Genomic DNA, 18,002 nt, shown 5'->3' with positions numbered 1-18,002 from the left:
CTTTGCAACGAGTCGTCCGGTATTGTACTACGTACTAGGATCACTTGCATTGGCTAATGCTAGTGTCGCCGATACTTTATAGTTTACTATATTCGGCAAGAAACTCTCTGATTCCAATTTTTGAGTTTCTTATTCGGTTTTAAAACTATGTGGGATTTAATATCCCCTTAATTTAAGTAATGTTTTCATTGCCGAAATGAAGCTTATTAGCTCTTTATACTTAAGTAAATTATGTTACTACTCTAAAATCCTGAGTGTTATATCAATGACATTGTCCATGGATTGCAAGAGGATATTCGGTTGTTTGCGGATGATGCGAAGATGGGAAGGGTTATTAATAATAGTGCAGATGTGGTAGCCCTGCAAGAGGATTTGAATAAGCTAGATAGATGGGCAGATGGGGTTTCAGTTTAATGCGGCAAAATGTAAGATCTTGAGGTTTTGGAAACATCGATGGGACATTGCATACTCTATGGGAGGAGTTAAACTGGAGGAAGTTGGAGAGACAAGAGATCTGGGTTTGATGATTGATAGAAACCTGAAATTTAGGGGACATATTGCAAAGGTAACGCAGAGGATTGCTGCAATAATGAGAAGGACACTGACCTGCAGAGATAAAATGGTTATCATTCTGTTGTATAAGACTCTGATCAGATCACACTTAGACTATTGTTCTCAGATCTGGTCTACAGGATTTGAAGGGGATAAATTAAACTGTGGAAAGGGTACAAAGGCAGATAACAAAGATGGTGTTGGGACTGTACAATGTTAGTTATGAGGATTGGCTGAGGGAGTGTGGACTGCAGAGTTTGTTGGATAGAAGGAGGGGTGATATGATTGAGACTTTTAAACTGTTGAGAGGTGGTTACACGGTTGACACTGGGGAGTTCTTTCGCTTGGTTGAACAGCAGAAAGGAGTCATGACAAGGAGGCCATCCCTGGAAGTTACGAAAGGAAACTGTGAGAAAGAGGGTGAGGAGTGGTTTCTTTGCATGGAGGGTGATTGAACCATGGAATGCATTGCCTGATGGAGTGGTGAGAACGAGAACGGTCAATGCATTTAAGGAGTGGTATGATAGATTTTGTGTTTCCTAGGAGGGACCTCCCTCGATGAGCCTTGATAGACTTGTGTTTCTTAGAAAGGACCTCCCACAATGAGTCTTTTGACTCCATGGAGGCCTGAATAATAATAATAATATGCATTAATGTGTTTTTTTTGTTTGATGTCTGAAAGATGTCATGAAATGTTATTCATAGGTGAACTGAAAAATCATGTTGCTTCATGGAATGTACTGTCAGTTGATATGATGGGCAATTTGAATCATAATGGACAATTGTTTCACTTTATTATAAAGAGCAAGAAAATTACCAAGGTAAGATCTACCCTTCACAAAAACTGCTACCCCTATAAAGTATCATATTCCTACCTACCCAGTTCTGAATTCTATCTTTTATTAATTTCTTCAATACCTTATCACCACTCTTGAGATACTAATTGCCTTTAACTTCCTACTTCAATCTTGGAATTTCCTTTATGCAGTGGAACAATTTTATTCTCCTTCCACTCCCCTTCCCAGAACTAATGCTCAAATTAAACAGCTTGTTCGGAGAAGGTGCCAATTCCCTTGCACATTCTCATAATACACAGGCTAATATTCTGTTCCTTCTGTTCTCTCTGTAAGTACTATAGCCCTTGCATCCTCTGTCAACACTCTCACTATACACCAACGCCAACAATTTCTCACCCTTATTCTGTACTTCTGGCAATAGTATACATAAACTGCAATAACCCCCTTCATTCCACAACTTTCCACAACCTTGCAGTAATTATCCCACTAACGTTAAGAAGTTGGTGGATAAAATTCGGCATCATGCGAATCACTCTCACTCAATGCTTAGGTGGAGATATTCACCTGTATCCCTCCCAAGCATTTTTCAGTTGAGGTTTCAGACTGGAAAGACTCATATAAAGTGGATGATTTGTATTTGAATGAATTAAGGATTAAGTGTCTTAAGAAAGTATTGTTCAGTTGAGGGTTCAGAAGCAAATCATCCACTTTATATAAGTCTTTCCATCCATTAAACTCACTCCACACATCCACAAACTATGCCATTACTCATTTGTAATCAGAGCTCTTCGTCCCAGCTCACCTGTATCATATTGTGGCAAGAGACTCAAAATTTTTACTTTCTCACTCTTCTTATTTGCTTATACCAGCAACTCTTTCATGTATTCATGCATACCACACTTCTCACTCACATTAATATTGGCAAAGATAATCATCTCCTTCTGCAAAAGAGGCTTATACGTTGCAGTATTATTTAAGGCAGGGGTTTTCAATGCATGGCCTGCCGGCCATTTTGAAAAAATAACTACTTAACAGTAAAATACGATTAAATAAAAAAATAATTTCAAAGAAGCCCACGGGCCACTAATCTGCAGTATTTAGAATTGTAAGATGCGTTCCAGATTCACAAGGAACGCTGTGCATTTGATACTTTATTTAAAATCCTATAAAAATATATATTAAATAGACATGCTTCTTCAGCCATCTACCAGCACCAAGTGGTACTGGTACTAACATCATGGGTAGATGGCTGAAGCAGTAGTTCGTTCGAGTGCGCTATCTAGTGCCTTCCAGATACATCCCGAAGATTCTTGATACTTCGTTATTTTCATATAAATGCAAGAGGATCTCATCCACAGTCAATCAATCAGTTGTGAACAGTGTGATATTCATGTATAAGCGCACACAGGTTCATCGTGTCAGCCATAGCTTATTGTGTTTTTAGATTGTCAGACTTTTTTCATTAGTGTGAGACATATTCAGTGGATAATAACCATTACACGGCCATTTTGGATAATTTTTTGGGTTCACCTTTCATCACTATGGCATCTACGAGTAAAAAGCATAAATCAAGTGATTCTTGTTGGGTTTTTAATGAAAAGTGGATCAATTTGTACTTTTTTGTGCCTATTGACAATAAGCCAGTGTGTTTAATTTGTCATGAGTCAGTGTCAGTATCAAAAGAATACAATATAAATCGACACTATGAGACAAAGCATGCATCTAATTTTGATCACCTTCAAGGGCAGCTTCGTGTGGACAAAGTGAACCGTCTCCAATTTGATTTAAAATGCCAGCAGGATATGTTTAAAAGGCAGAGGGAAGAGAGCAAAGTGTGCATCAAATTAAGTTATGTAATAGCTGAAAAAATTGCTAAAAAATCAAAAGCCTTCTTGGACGGCGAGTTTGTGAAAGAGTGTCTCATCACTGCTGGGGAAATTCTGTGTCCAAATAATAAGGAAGTGTTTCAAAAAACAGAGTTTGTCTTGGGTAACCGTAGCACGACATGTTGAAGAACTTGCCAATGATATTTAAGGAACTTTAAAAAAAACGGTCATCTGAATTTACGTCATATTCACTTGCTTTAGATGAGAGCACAGATGTGAAGGATACAGCACAACTGGCAATCTTGGTCCATGGCACTAATCAACAATTCACTGTGACAGAATTGCTAGCACTCGTAACTATGACGGGAATGACGAAAGGCAATGATATTCTTGAAGCCGCCAAGAAAATACTCCAGCGGTTTGACCTCAGCTTAACCAACCTCGAGGGTGTGGTAACTGATGGTGCCACTGCTATGGTGAAAACTGTTGGATTTCAGAATGTCATGAAAGTTATTGTGACTCTCGTCAACATTATTAGGGCAAGAGGATTGAATCATCACCAATTCCAAGAGTTTTTAACCAAGGAGTGCGAAGCGGATCACAGCGATGGGGTTTATTATAGTGATATGCTTTGGTTGAGCAGAGGGAAGATTCTTAGAAGAGTCTTTGACTTAAGGAGTGAAATACAGCAGTTCATGTGAACCAATGGAAGCCAATTGCAGAATTCAATGATCTGAAATGGATGACAGACTTTGCCTTTGCGACCAACATCTTGTTGCAATGACCTAAATACGCAGCTACAATCCAAAAATCAACCGGTGCACACTGTGTTTGATTACATTAAAATTTTTGTGGCCAAGCTCAAACTTTGTGAGGTGCAACTCACAAAAAAAGACATCTCATTTTCAGCTTCTCACTGAGTCCAACTGTTCATCTCTTGATGAATACACTACAATATTAGCCGTGTTGTGAAGTGAGTTTGAAGAGAGATTTAGTGATTTTTGTAACCAACAGTCTTCTTTAGATTTATTTTCAATGCCATTCAGTGTCAATGCTGCCAAAATGCCAGGCTCAGTACAAATGGAGCTGCTTGAACTCCAAAACAACTCTTCTTTGAGAGAAAAATTATTCAGTGTGCCCTTGCTTACATTCTACAAAGACTACATTTCTGAGGACACATTCCCTAATCTTTGCCAGCATGCTTTGAAGATGTGCACGTTGTTAGGAAGTGCATATTTATGTGGGCAGTTCTCCCAGAATGAAGCATGTGAAGTCCAAGACAAGGACTCAAATTATGGACCAACATCTCGAGAATGCTCTGAGCATAGCGATTTCCAACATTGACAAACTGGTAAAGGAAAAGCATTGCCAAGTTTCCCATTGCCATCGTAAAAAATGAATGTTTTCTTCATTAAATTATCTTTTTTCAAGTATTGATTATATTTACTTATCATGAACCCGATTCCTACCTATGCTCTTAAAGCTGAGTTAGTTTATTTTTGTAGGATTTTATGTAAAGTATCAATAGAAAATCTGAAAGCATCTTACAATTCTAAATAACGCAGTATAGCTTAATGGCCCGTGGGCTTCAGTGAAATTTTTAATGCGGCCCGCACTGTCGGAAAAGTTGAAGACCCCTAATTTAAGGAATTTATTAACATATACTATATATTAATTAGGAAAAATTTTTAATACTTCCAATATTTTGACCAAGTCAAATTCTCATCTTTGTTTCCTTTGTTCTCATCAGAGAACAAAGAACAAATTGATATGTGCATGCAGGTACTACATAGGGTAAGCGAGATTGAAGCAGAAACAACAAAGATAAGTCTCAACTCTTAAAATGGTGTCCCCCTAGTGGGCTGGAATGGGTGTTCGTGAGCGCTGGACTGACGTTGTTAGGATCAGTGCTTCTCAGATTTGAAACAGTTTTTATACAACCCACACCTCTATCTCACACCATACTGAGGCAGTATGGTGTGAGATAGAGGTGAATGGAATCAAATACTTGGTGGGATGTTGTTATAGACCAGGTAATGTGGATGGTGGTGATAATGAAATGTACAATCAAATTAGCCAAGTAAATAAGAAAAGGGTAATTTTAATTATGGCAATATAGACTGGAATGATGAGATAGCAACTGGAAGTAAAGAAAAATGAGTTTCTTGAGTTTTTGAGGGATAACTACCTCAGACAGTATGTAACAGAGGGCACACGAGGATTGAGGGTCTTGAATTTGGTCATCTCATCAGAGGATGTAATTATAAATGAGGTGTCAAATCATCCACCAGTTAGTGAGAGTGACCATGAAGTGATTACCTGGGTGGTTACCAGCAGTGCGAGGACCTTTGTGAGAAAAGGGTATATGTGGAACTACAAAGGGGGGGGATTATGAAGAGCCCAGGAGACAGCTTGTGGGTGTAGCGTGGAATGAGGAGTTAGCTAAAAAAAGAGATCAATGCAGCTTGGGGGATTTTCAAAAACTGTTTAGTAGATGCAATGTCTAAATGTATTCCAAGGGTGAGGAGGTTAAATAAGGTGGTGTGAGATGGATGAATAAAGAGATTAAGCATGCGATACAGAGAAAAAGGGCACTGTGGAGGCAGCATAAGAGAAGTGGAAATAACTAATTCCATGAGGTCTACAAAGACCAAGCAAGGAGGGTGACTTGGTTGGTGAGGGTAGCTAAAGAGAGGTATGAACACAGTTGGCTAATAAAGCCAAAAAGAATGCTAAGGAATTCTTTCGAAATGTAGCCAGCAAAAGAAAGAATAATTATGGAAGGATGACATTGATTGGAGAAAATGGTATAAAGACAGCTGATGCAGAATGTGTGGTGGAGATACTTAATGAGCAGTTCATAAAGATCTTTCAATCTTGTGAATGTGACTTCATGGAGGGATTGAGAGCAATTGATGATGTGGAGGAGACTCTGATTGTAGATGAGCAAGAGGTGTATGGGGAGTTCAGTAAACTAGATGTTAATAAGGCTGTGGGACTTGATAATATATCACCACGTGTTCTGAAAGAATGTGCCAGGGAGTTGACACCTGCCTTGACATATTTTTTAATATGAGTCTTGCACTTGGTCAAGTTCCTAAGGATTGGAAGGAGGGCAAGATTGTGCCACTTCATAAAGGAGGTGATTGAACTCAAGCATCAAACTATAGGCCTATCTGTGTGTCAGGTGTTGTGGTTAAGTTGTCGGAGAATCTTGTGAGAACTAGGATCCAGAGTTGGGTTGATAACAATGGTATTATCTTTGATGGACAGCATGGATTTGCTAAAGGGAGGTCATGTTTCAGTAATCTACTTACTTATTACAATAAAGTGACTGCTTCCTTGAACAGAGGAAAAGGATACACAGTAATGTACTTGGATTTAACAAAGGCTTTTGATAGAGTACCTCATGACATGTTGACAGTCAAACTAGAGTAGATGGGGTTGGATATTAGATTGGTGCATTGGATTGGAGACTGGCTATCTGATAGGTATCAACAAGTTGTATGGGGGAGCGATATCCAGGAAAAGGGAAGTCACTAGTGGAGTGGTCTGTTTTAGGTCCATTGCTGTTTAACTTGTATATTAATGATATAGGTGAAGATTTGGATGGAGATATTCAGTTGTTTGCAGATGATGCAAAGTTGGGACGAACCATGAAGTGTAGTGAAGATGTGGCCTTACAGGAAGACTTGAATAGATTGAGTGTTTGGGCACGGAAATGGGGATTGTGAATTCAATGTTGCAAAATGTAAGGTTTTAAAATTTGGAAAACAAAAATGGGATGCAGAATTTATGCTTGGTGAGAATATATTGTTGGAGGTAGAGGAAATAAGAAATCTGGGGTTGATAGTGGATAAGGATCTAAAATTTAGGGAACACATCGCCAAAATTGTGAAGACAACACAAAGGCTTCTTGGAATGATGTGGAGGACACTGACGTGTAGAAGTAGGGAGATTCTTGTTCAGTTGTATAAGGCTTTGATTAGGCCACACATGGACTAATGTGCCCAGATTTGGTCACCGGGTTTTCAGAAAGATGAAGAGATGTTGGAGAGGTCCAAAGGCGACTGACTAAGGTAGTTTCTGACCTCTGGAATGTAGAGCATGAGGAAAGATCGAGAAGATATAATTTGCAGAGTCTGGTGGACAGGAGGAAGAGGGGAGATATGATAGAGACCTACAAGTTGGTAAGGGGGTTGTTATAGGATCAATGGTGGAGAAGTTCAACAGAGAATAGTGGGAGATCAGGGGAGAACCAGAGGTCATCCCTGGAAACTGTATAAAGAGGGTGTGAGTAGGGGAGTGAGAGGCAGGTTTTTTCGTGCAGAGTTGTGAATGATTGGAATGCCTTGCCTGAGAATGTGGTGTCTGCGAAGAGTTTGAATGTGTTTAAAACACGGTATGATGAGCTTTGTGCGTGATAAAAGGACCTACCAGATGAGTCTGACTCCATGAGATCTTGGGGTGGTAATAATAATAATAATGGTAATATTTATTGAGGTTAAAGCAGTTCTTTAACACTGAGGTGGATTTCAGGAACAGTCTTTCATATTTGAATTTGTTTCTGTTGACACCTACCACTAAATCTTGTGGCAGGTGTCCAAGTCATAGTCAGCAAGCCCTGAGTGCCTAGTGGTGGAAACAGATGTAGTCTTTGTGTTTGGAAATTCTGATGATGGCTGTCCTACCTATTTTGCCATAACAGGACAGCTTATAACTGCAATCCCTGTAAGACTGGTCTTTTAGAGGGCAATAAGGGTAAAAAAAAAAAAAAATCGGCATCTTTTATTCGCTCCCTCAAAGACCAACCACAGTCTGTAGACCTTCCAGGGATCTGCCACGTTCCATACAAATGTAAGCTGTCCTATTGTGGCCAAGCAGTCAGGGAAGCCAACATTAAAATTACCAAACCCAAAGATTATATCTAGTTCCACCACTATAGTCACTCGGGGCTTGCTGACCATTCCTTGAACATCCACCACAAAATACTATGGAAAAAACACCTTATTCTACAGAAGCAAATTCAAATATGAAAGACTGTTCCTGGAATCCACCTTAGCCTTAAGGAACTACCCTGACCTCAATAAATATGGTTATATAAAACTGTCTCAAATGTGGGAAGCACTGATCCTAACAACTTCAGCCAAACACTCAAGAACACCCATTCCATACCACTAGGGGCACTGTTTTTGAACTTTATACTTACTTTTGTTTTTTCTGCTTCAGGCTTACTTACCCTATGTAGTGCTTGCATGTATATATATAAATTTTTTTCTTTGTTCCCTGAAGTTGGGAATTTGACTTTGCTAAAATATTGGAAGTTTTAATTAAAAGTTTATCTAATTAATATATAGTATATGTTAATTTCCTTAAATAATAACATTATGTTAATCATCTCTTTTAATTTTCCTTTGCATCCTTAATCTTTGCTCAAGGAAATACAATTTCATCATACTCTCCTCAAGCAGTCTTCTTATCATGGATCGCAATACAAAATTCAATTTTTATTCTCTCTCTTTCATACTCTGATTTCTCTCCCCACTCACATCCCTTTGCTGTGACATACCACCCACCAGGCATTTCTCCAACATTCCTATCTGCCACCCATTCCAATCACTTCTCTTCTAAGCTAGGAAAACTTGAGGTCAACCTGTGATCTGCCTTTTTGTTTCAGAGGTGACATATGAAGTCCCCTCTTTTTTGTTTTTGTCAGAACTGAATGTTAGCCTTGAAGACTGCCAAAATGTTGACCTGCTGCACATCTGAGAGCTTCAGATATTTCATAACTACCAAATTTTCTGATGCAGCATAACAATGTGAAGTCATTTTATTAAAATTACACAATACATTCGGCATGTTCATCAGAAAACCTGTACAGCTATATTACCAACCACTATACTAATGTCAAGTGTCTATTACCATAACTGTACATGGGTGCAATACTACCCTCTTTTCAAGTAAACTAAAACAAGCATCAGTTATACATGTTATATGCAATTCTATGGTAATTAAAAATTTCCAAGTAATTCAGCCTGTAGACAAGTATTACTAGAGGGCGGAAAAGATATATCAGAACATATTAATGCTTGCTCTCCAGAGAGTTGGCCATCATCTTATCTCAGATAATAATAATTATTATTATTACGGGTGAATCCAGGGAGTCCTTAGACTCTTCGAGGGAGGCCCTAAACATCATGTCCACACAACTATACAACATTCTCACAGTATCTATGACGGTTAGTGAGTTCAAGGCAAGGCACCCACAACAGACTCTGGCAGCTTATTCCATTCATTTACCATTCTAAAAGTAAAGAACCTAGCTCTAACACCCTTGCTAACCACACTCTTGCCCACCTTCCATAGGTGTCCCCTAGTTCTCCCACCACCAGTCCTGATCTCAAAAATATCCTCTGAATTAATCCTATAGAAACTCTTTAGCAATTTGAATGTCTCAATCATATCGCCCCTTTTCCGCCTATCAACTAATTTTTGCAAGCCACAAATCTAACCTGTTCTCATAAGGTTCATTCCACAGACCTGCAATCATCTCGGTCACTCGCCTCTGGATTCTCTCCACCTCCTCCCCCCCATCAAGAAGAAACCTAGGTGACCAAATCTGGGCATAGTAGTCAAGATGAGGCCTTATCAATGCTCGGTACAGAGTTACAATAACTTGCTTGCCAATCGTCAAAGTATTTTTCAACAACCAAGTGAGTTGATGAGCTGATTTAGCTACTTTTGCAATGTGCCCCCTAAACTTCATCTCCCTATCCACCAACACTCCCAAGTCCCTGGAATCATCAATCTTGTGGAGTACAGTTCCACCAATGTGGTATATTGCTGCTAATCTTTTCACCCCAAAATGCATAACCTTACATTTTGTCACATTAAATTGACATCCATTCTCCTTAGCCCAGAACTCCAATCTATCCAAGTCGTCCTGCAAGATTTTGATATCTTCTGCGTTCACTATTGCCCTACCCAACTTTGCATCATCAGCGAACAAATGAACTTTTCCTCTTAGATCCTTCCCTATATCGTTAATGAACAAATAAGACAGCAGTGGTCCAAGAACAGAACCCTGTGGCACACCACTATTCACAGGCTATCTTTTGAACCCTACTCCTGCATAAACTACTCTCTGATATCTCTCCATCAACCACCCACCAATCCATCTCACCAACCCTATATCCATTCCCATATGTTGTAGTTTATGGATTAGAATTCCATGTGGTATCTTGTGAAATGCCTTAGCCAGGTCCAGCAGTATCACTGCAAACCCATTACCCTTATCCAGTTCAGCCGTCACTGTGTTATAAAACTTGAGAAAGTTTTATAACATAGTGACTGCAAGAAACCCCTAGTATTTTCAATTACATGCTGTCTCAGATAGTTATCCCTTAATAATTGAATAAAACCCATTTCCTTCCTCACATGTGTCCTCTCCTCCTTCCAATCTATGTTACCATAGTTGAAATCCCCCCATATTAATTACCCTCCTTCTGCTCATTTCATCAATTTGTTTATGCATACTGTCTCCACCATCTATTTCATCACTTGGTCTATAGCAGCACCCAACTGTATATTTTGTTCTGCCAGTCTCAATCTCACACCAAATAGCCTCAAATGAGCTCTTTTCACTATCCTGCAATACAACTTCAATTCTCCTTGGCTGCAGTTCATCAGCTATCATCAATAACACTCTTCCCCCCATTTTATTCTCTCCGTCCCTGCTAAACACACTATAACCTACACATTCTATCCCAATAACTATATCATCTTCCGTCAGCCATGTTTCACTAATGCCAATAACCTGTGGCCAGGAAGAGCCAATCAAGGCTAAAAATTCTTCCATCTTGTTCCTAATATTCCTGGCATTAGTATCAATGAAATGCAGAGGTCCCTTTGTCCCTCCCCTATCTTGGTGCGTTATTCTAACTATCCCATTCCGATTTCTTGTCCTTAGTAGAGCTCGGGTAGATTATATGCATTCTTACACTCAACTGTCTCACTGATGTCTGCATATCCTCCCCCCCGCTTCCTTGGTAGTTCTAGTTTCCCTGGTTCTGCACATCCATTTTCACTTCATTCAGCATAACGTTTTCCAGTCTCTGCACACAAAATCCATTCAAAGAGTAATATATAATAATAATAATGGCCATATTCATTTTCTGGCATTTTAGAATACCCAAATCAATGATTACCAAGTTATTATGGCTACTAATCTTGTGTATTTAAATGAAAGCGTTCTAATAATTTTTCTTATATTCCTTATCCCATGTTGTCTTATGATAATCAACAGGATGTAGACAGATAAAACTGTTAAGCAAATCTGTCTTTTACCTTCTTATCATCAATCAGTACTTACATGATGTGCTAACTACAAGGACTAGTTACAGAAATAACACATGATAAGGCTCATAGATTTATTTAAAAAAATTAGATAAACTTCAAACTGGAAGTCTAATTTTTTAATAATCTATATCTATAATCTATCAGTACTCTTAAATTTATTATATTCTAAATAAACTATAATGTATTCTAGATAAAATCAAAAAATTCTATGATCTCTACAATTTTTTCTAATTTTTTAAAGATATACATCTAACATCGAGTAAATTATTTTATGCCAATTTTACAATTTAAAATAACTGAGGACAATTTTTTTTTTATTTTTAATCATCATCATCAAATTTCTGATGCATTACCACCCTCAGGGTGTACTAATTACATTATATTAAAAGATTATGAATTTAGGAAGAAACAGTTTCCCATAATGAGTAACCCATAAAAATCACTGCATTCAAAAACATAAATAAAGAGGGGAAGGATTATAAGTGTAGTGTCTGGAAATAGGGTAGGAATGAGAGAGATTTTAGTGAATGTTTACCTTCTTGGACAAGTGATGTACTTTCAGCCTGAAAGCGCTCACCTCTGAATATCCAAACTGATTACTATTCTCACCCAAGAAGGTTAAAATGTTTGAAATCTACTTGACAGTTAACATCTTGGTGTATAAACAGATAATCACAGCTGATTAACTTATTAGGTGTAAAGGAAAAAACAATTTTCAAATACACAAAGACATAAAAATCTGAAGCCGCAGAAAAGTTGTTATCTAGAAAAGCTTCTTACCAGTCTGTGTTCTCAACTATGAGGAAAGAACATGTGGAGGAAAGGAAATGGAAATTGTGCAGCTACTGAGATACAATAGCATGTTACAGAAGGATCCAGCTTTGAATGTTGGATATGATGTAGAAAGTTTTTCCACTTGGTTATACTATAAATTAAAGATGCCAAGAGACTACATTCTTGTATTAATCCTTTATCCAAGTATAAGCAAACAAAGTTTGCACCTGAAGTAACTTCAGGACTGGGCAACTTGTATACAGAGGCTAATAACTTCACATCACTTCCCTTAGTATCCAATACTTCAGGCACAAACTTACACTAGGATAAAGGATTAAACCAAGAATATAATCTCTTGTCATCTTTAATTTATTGTTGGGTATGGTGATAGCAAAAAATTTTGACCATAACCAACCACTTTGCTTCTGACTGATGAGAGTGATTATGCAGTCTTGATGTGGGAGGTGGGTAGGCATACATTATTTCAATTAAGAAGGGACATATATGAAACTATAAAGCTGGTGATATGACAAACTTATGAGGAAGCTTTGTTTGCAGTGCCATGCATAAGGAACTGTAAGGGAAATGGATAGTATATGAGAAATGGTTAAGAAGTATTTAAAGAAAGCAGTATCAGATTGCATATTCATGTTGAGACAATAAACCAAAAGAAATAGTTAAATTAACAAATGATTCATTCATTTCGTATGGTGATTCAACGGCTGTAAGTCCCTTTTACAGGGAGGTATGGCACCACCTTAATTCCTCCTATTTTTATCAGAGCTCAGGACCGGCATAGCTGACAATTCAGATCTATGGCTGGAGAGATTGTCTTAAGTATTCCTGACTGTATCCATGTGTGTTCACGGGGCTGGTTTGCTTGCTTGTGGGATTAAAAACCCAAAGATAAACTGGGGGAAAAACCCTGCTGTCCATGCCCGAGACCGGCTAACTTGGCTATGGCTGAGGAAGATCCTTAAGCTCCTCACATCGTTGACAGGAATCGAACCTAGGACACTCCTTCCCCAGACATACGGTTGTGAAGCGCATAGCCACTAGGCTAACTGCACGGACACCAAATCAGTGCCGGCCCGTTAAGTTTTAAGTGGGGGTGCTGTCTATACAAAATAATTTTAAAAAAATTATTTTTTTCCTAATCAGTAACCAATTTATTAATAAATAAATCTATACATTTATTTATTAATAAATTGATTACTAATTAGGAAAAAAAGAATTTTTTTTAAATTATTTTGTATAGGCATTACCCCACTTAAAGCTTCACAGGCCGCCACTGCACCAAATGTTCACTTTGTATCATCCAAGCAGAAATAATGTAATTGACTGATGTGATAGGGATTCTTGCTGGTATGATAATAGAAGTAGATGAGCTGGCAGAGTTTAGGATATTAAGAAATCTTAATGTACATACAAAGCTTATGTGTTATTAGAGAGTGTGCAAGAGAAATGGCAGCACCTCTAACCAGACGGTTTAAGTCAGCACTGGCAAGTCTTCCCAGCAGTGAGACTATCTTTCCTCTTTCCATTCTCTTGAGAATGAGAGGACAAGATAATCTCATTACACAAAGGGGGAGGGGATCTCAAATATAACAGTAACAAAGATGACTAATTAGTACATCAGGAGTTGTGATTATGTCACTGGAAGAATTGGTTTCAGAATTCAGGAATGGATAAATTGGGGGTGGGCAAGCACTGTTTTGTGAAGGGATGATCCTGTCTTAGTAATTTATGTTTTATGCAAGAAAGTGACAGTTGAGCTTGATAAGGGGAAATAGCTACATCATGATCATCTAGACTTTGCAAAGGAATTCAATAGGATACTGTATGGAACCATATTACATAAGTTGGAGCAAATGGGAAGAGATGTGAAGCTGGTGATATCGATAAGAAAGTCTTATGGACAGATACCAGAGTAGTATATGCTGGAATTGAATAAAGAGAAGCAGGAGGTGACTAGCTATGCTACTAAGCTGTGTACACAGACTGCTGCTATTTAATTTGTATATTAATCATGTTATTTAAGAGAAAAGTTTTATGACTAAAGGAGTTCAATAATATCAAGGATATTTAATTAGTTGTTAAATTTGAAACTTACAACCTCAAAGTGTCATTCACCCATAAAAAACTTGTGGCTTAATCAGGGCTTAACTTAAAAAATATAAAAATGGATAACAAAGTTGTTTAAATGCTGAAAAATCAGTAAAGGAAAATAAATAAATTCATGCTTTACATTCATTTGTTAGCATGAATTGATTTATTACTGCACATTAACAATGTTAGTTTTAAACCCTATCAAAGATAAATTGTTTCAAGATGAATTGGCTAGTTTCATGAAGAGAAATCAACGTTTTTCACAAACATAAATAATCTGATTTTATGGCTTCAGCAACCTTTGGCATTAATTCTAACCATCCCAATCAAAGCCTCATGAAATAAAAGAAAGTTAATTCTGGTTATCTTTATATTCCATCTAATGCTGTGTAATTTCTCAATGAAATTGTTTGCCATACTGAACTTTTTTCAGAATGGATGTACATATAGCTTAAATATTCATATCGCATTTTTTCTGTTAGGCTATAATCTAATGATAAACAACAAACAAAACTATAACATATCAACAAGAAGATATGCTGGCCTGGTTGGCAGAGTGGATAGCACCTTTATTCTCCAGGCTTTGGATTCAAATCTTACTTTGACATGAATCTTTGTGGAAGTCCTTTGATGAGATCAATTTCATTACCTTGGGCAAGACAACTAGCTTGATTATTACAGGATTAAAGTGGCTTGCAAAAAAAAAAAAAAAACCTGGTCTTTTGTTTGGTCTCCAAAGCAGACTTTTGAAATTATATAATTCTTGGTCCACAAATGAGCAGGATTCCCATTGAAAAAGGGCCTATATACTTTCTTAAAATAATACAATTTATCTGGCAGGCTACACACACACACACACACACACACATATATATATATATATATATATAGGGCTCTAGAAATATGCTCACCCACTTGCCCCTGGCAAGTAGATTTTGCTAGTTGGCAAGTAGCTGCATAATGAACAAAATAGAATATTTTTTATTTAATAAATAAAGAGCTCTGAAAGATAAGTCATTCAGTTTTATTTTGTTTTTTAAATAGCATTATTAGTTTATAAAGCTTGTTTTTAATAGAGTTAATTTAGTATTCTGATAAGACACATTATATATGTAGCGTAGCACATGGCACTGAAGAAAGACAATGGCGTCCAAATCGCTGTATTTTTTTTGAAGAATTTAACCAAAAGGAATCTGTCCAGTGTAAGGTTTGTGGAATATATGCTTTGCCGAGAGAGAGATAATAGTGGGAAAGTGTTATGAATGCAGGGATCTGAAATGTGTCTCAGGTTGCGAGATTGACGTAGTGAACGAAAGTCAGAATGTGATAGTAAATTGTAAATGTGTGATAGAAAATTGTGATGTAATGCCAGATAGCATAGAGAGCAAGTTTAAAAGTGATATAGTTGATGGTGAAGGTACAGAGTGACAGAACGGTTTGACTGATAAAAAAAAATGAAGAGTTAGCTGCAATGAGGAAGATAGCTCGGTTGCGCAGATGATATATAGGGCGAAGCGGCAGCTGGAGCAATTACAAAAATGTCTACCAAGTAGATCAGCTAACAAAAAGAAGCAAGTGTGTGATAAGATAAATGAGAACATGATCGGGAGTGAAAGAAAAATTAAGGGCGAGTGTTATATAGTGATTCAGTAGTAAAAGGTGTAATTAGATGAGAGTTTGACAAAATCGTGCTTTCTGGGAGTGAAAATTAATAATGTAAGTGAGGTTATTAGAGCACAGAAGCATAAGGTGAAAGAAATGATAGTAGTGGCTGGAACGAATGATTTAAAAGGTGAAAAATTTGCTATGAGAGAGGACTTTAAAGAATTACTAGTGGTAGCAAAAGGAAAGAGTGAGAGAGTTAAGATAGTTAGTCTGTTGCTGCAGTATGACAGAATAGAGTTGAGAAGGACGGCCATAATTGCGAATGACTCTATACATAGGTTATGCAGGAGGAGTGGTGTGGAGTTTGTGGATGAGTTGACGAGACCTCAATAAAGGTCGAAGCTGGTATGGGTAGTGGCCCTTCTCTTAATGCATAGCAGTATACATGTCCGCAAGGAGATGTGCTTTGCATTATGGGAGATACTGAGACAAGGAGTGATGAGAGCTTGATCCACCTTTGCTGCAAGTTGCCCAGTGTTCTACTACCTTACCCCAGTCCTGAAGATATTTTCAGGCGCAAACTTTGTTTGCTCACACTTGGATAAAGAATTAAACTAAATTTATTATAGTCTAACCAAGTGAAAAATAATCTTTCAACATCTTTCTCTAAATCCAGAGTAATTTAATAATAAGGTGCCACACCTTTTGGCAACTCCTATAGGTAAAGATGACCTCCATTGCTTCTGCCTTGGTATCTCCACTTCTGGGCCTGGCTCCCACTGACGAGACCTCAATAAAGGTCGAAACTGGTGCGGGGCGGATCTGGCTTTGAGAGGCTCCACTTGGAGGTAGGTTTTTGTCTGTCTCTGAGTGGGGCCACTGCTGAGATTATGCCTCTGCTTGGTGGTGGGGTGAGCCTGCCACTGGGCAGAGCCAATGCTGAGTTCTTCTCGGTGACGGGGTGAGCCTGTCATCGAGTGGAACAATGCTGAGTTGGGCAATCTTTTAGGATCGTCTTATTTTTTTAGAGCCCGCTTCACCTATACATAAGGTCGAAACTGGTATGGGTAGTGGCCCTTCTCTTAATGCATAGCAGTATACATGTCTGCAAGGAGATGTGCTTTGCATTATGGGAGATACTGAGACAAGGAGTGATGAGAACTTGATCCACCTTTGCTGCGACTTGCCTGGTGTTGTACTACTATACCCCAGTCCTGAAGATATTTTCAGGGTCAAACTTTTTTGTTTGCTCACACTTGGATAAAGGATTAAACTAAATTTATTATGAGTGGAGTGAGTTTTGACAGGCGAAAGGACTTATACAAGAAGGATGGTTTGCATCTAAATGGATTTGGTGTTCAGAGACTGGAAAAATTGTTGCTGAATGAAGTGAAAGTGGATGTGCAGAATCAGTGAAACTAGAGCGTTTAGGGAGAGTAAGAATGCTGCTAAGTGGACATGCAGACGTGAGATAGTTGTATAATATGCCTGAGTTAGGACGAAGGATTACAAACCAAAATGGGATAGTTAGTATAAGGTGTCAAAATAGGGGTGGGGGCTAGGGCTACTTTGTGTACACTAATGCCAGGAGTATTCGGAATAAGGAGGAGGAATTTTTGGCCTTGTTAGTTCTTCCTGACCACAGGTTATTGGCATTAGTGAGACATGGCTAACAGAAGATGATATAGTTAGTGGGATAGAATGTGAGGGGTATAGTGTGTTCAGGAAAGACAGAGAGAAAATAATGGGGGGGGGGGCAGTATTATTGATGATAGCTGATGAACTGCAGCCAAAGAGAATAGAAGTTCAGCTTCAGGATAGACATTTGAGGCTATCTGGTGTGAGATTGGGGTCAGAAGAACAAAATTTACAGTGGGGGTGCTGCTATAGACCAGGCAATGGAATAGATGATGGAGACGGTATGCATAGGCAAATAGACTCAACGAGTGGAGGATAGATTATGGGGGATTTCAATTATGGT

At 38.2% G+C, this 18,002-nt stretch overlaps 1 protein-coding gene across 4 annotated transcripts in view; it reads right to left on the bottom strand.

Moving 5' to 3' along the window:
* The window catches only part of LOC150097180 (RNA binding protein fox-1 homolog 2-like), a 678,934-nt gene that overhangs the window by 55,017 nt on the left and 605,915 nt on the right, over positions 1–18,002 (bottom strand). The window lies entirely within an intron of this gene.

The sequence above is a fragment of the Typopeltis vanoorti genome, chromosome 17 (assembly GCF_054136105.1).
Source record: "Typopeltis vanoorti isolate ZY-2024b chromosome 17, IOZ_Tvanoo_1.0, whole genome shotgun sequence".
In the NCBI taxonomy this organism is placed as follows: Eukaryota; Metazoa; Arthropoda; class Arachnida; order Uropygi; family Thelyphonidae; genus Typopeltis; species Typopeltis vanoorti.
Note: the sequence above shows the minus strand (reverse complement) of the source record. Positions and strands in the feature narration are given on the sequence as shown.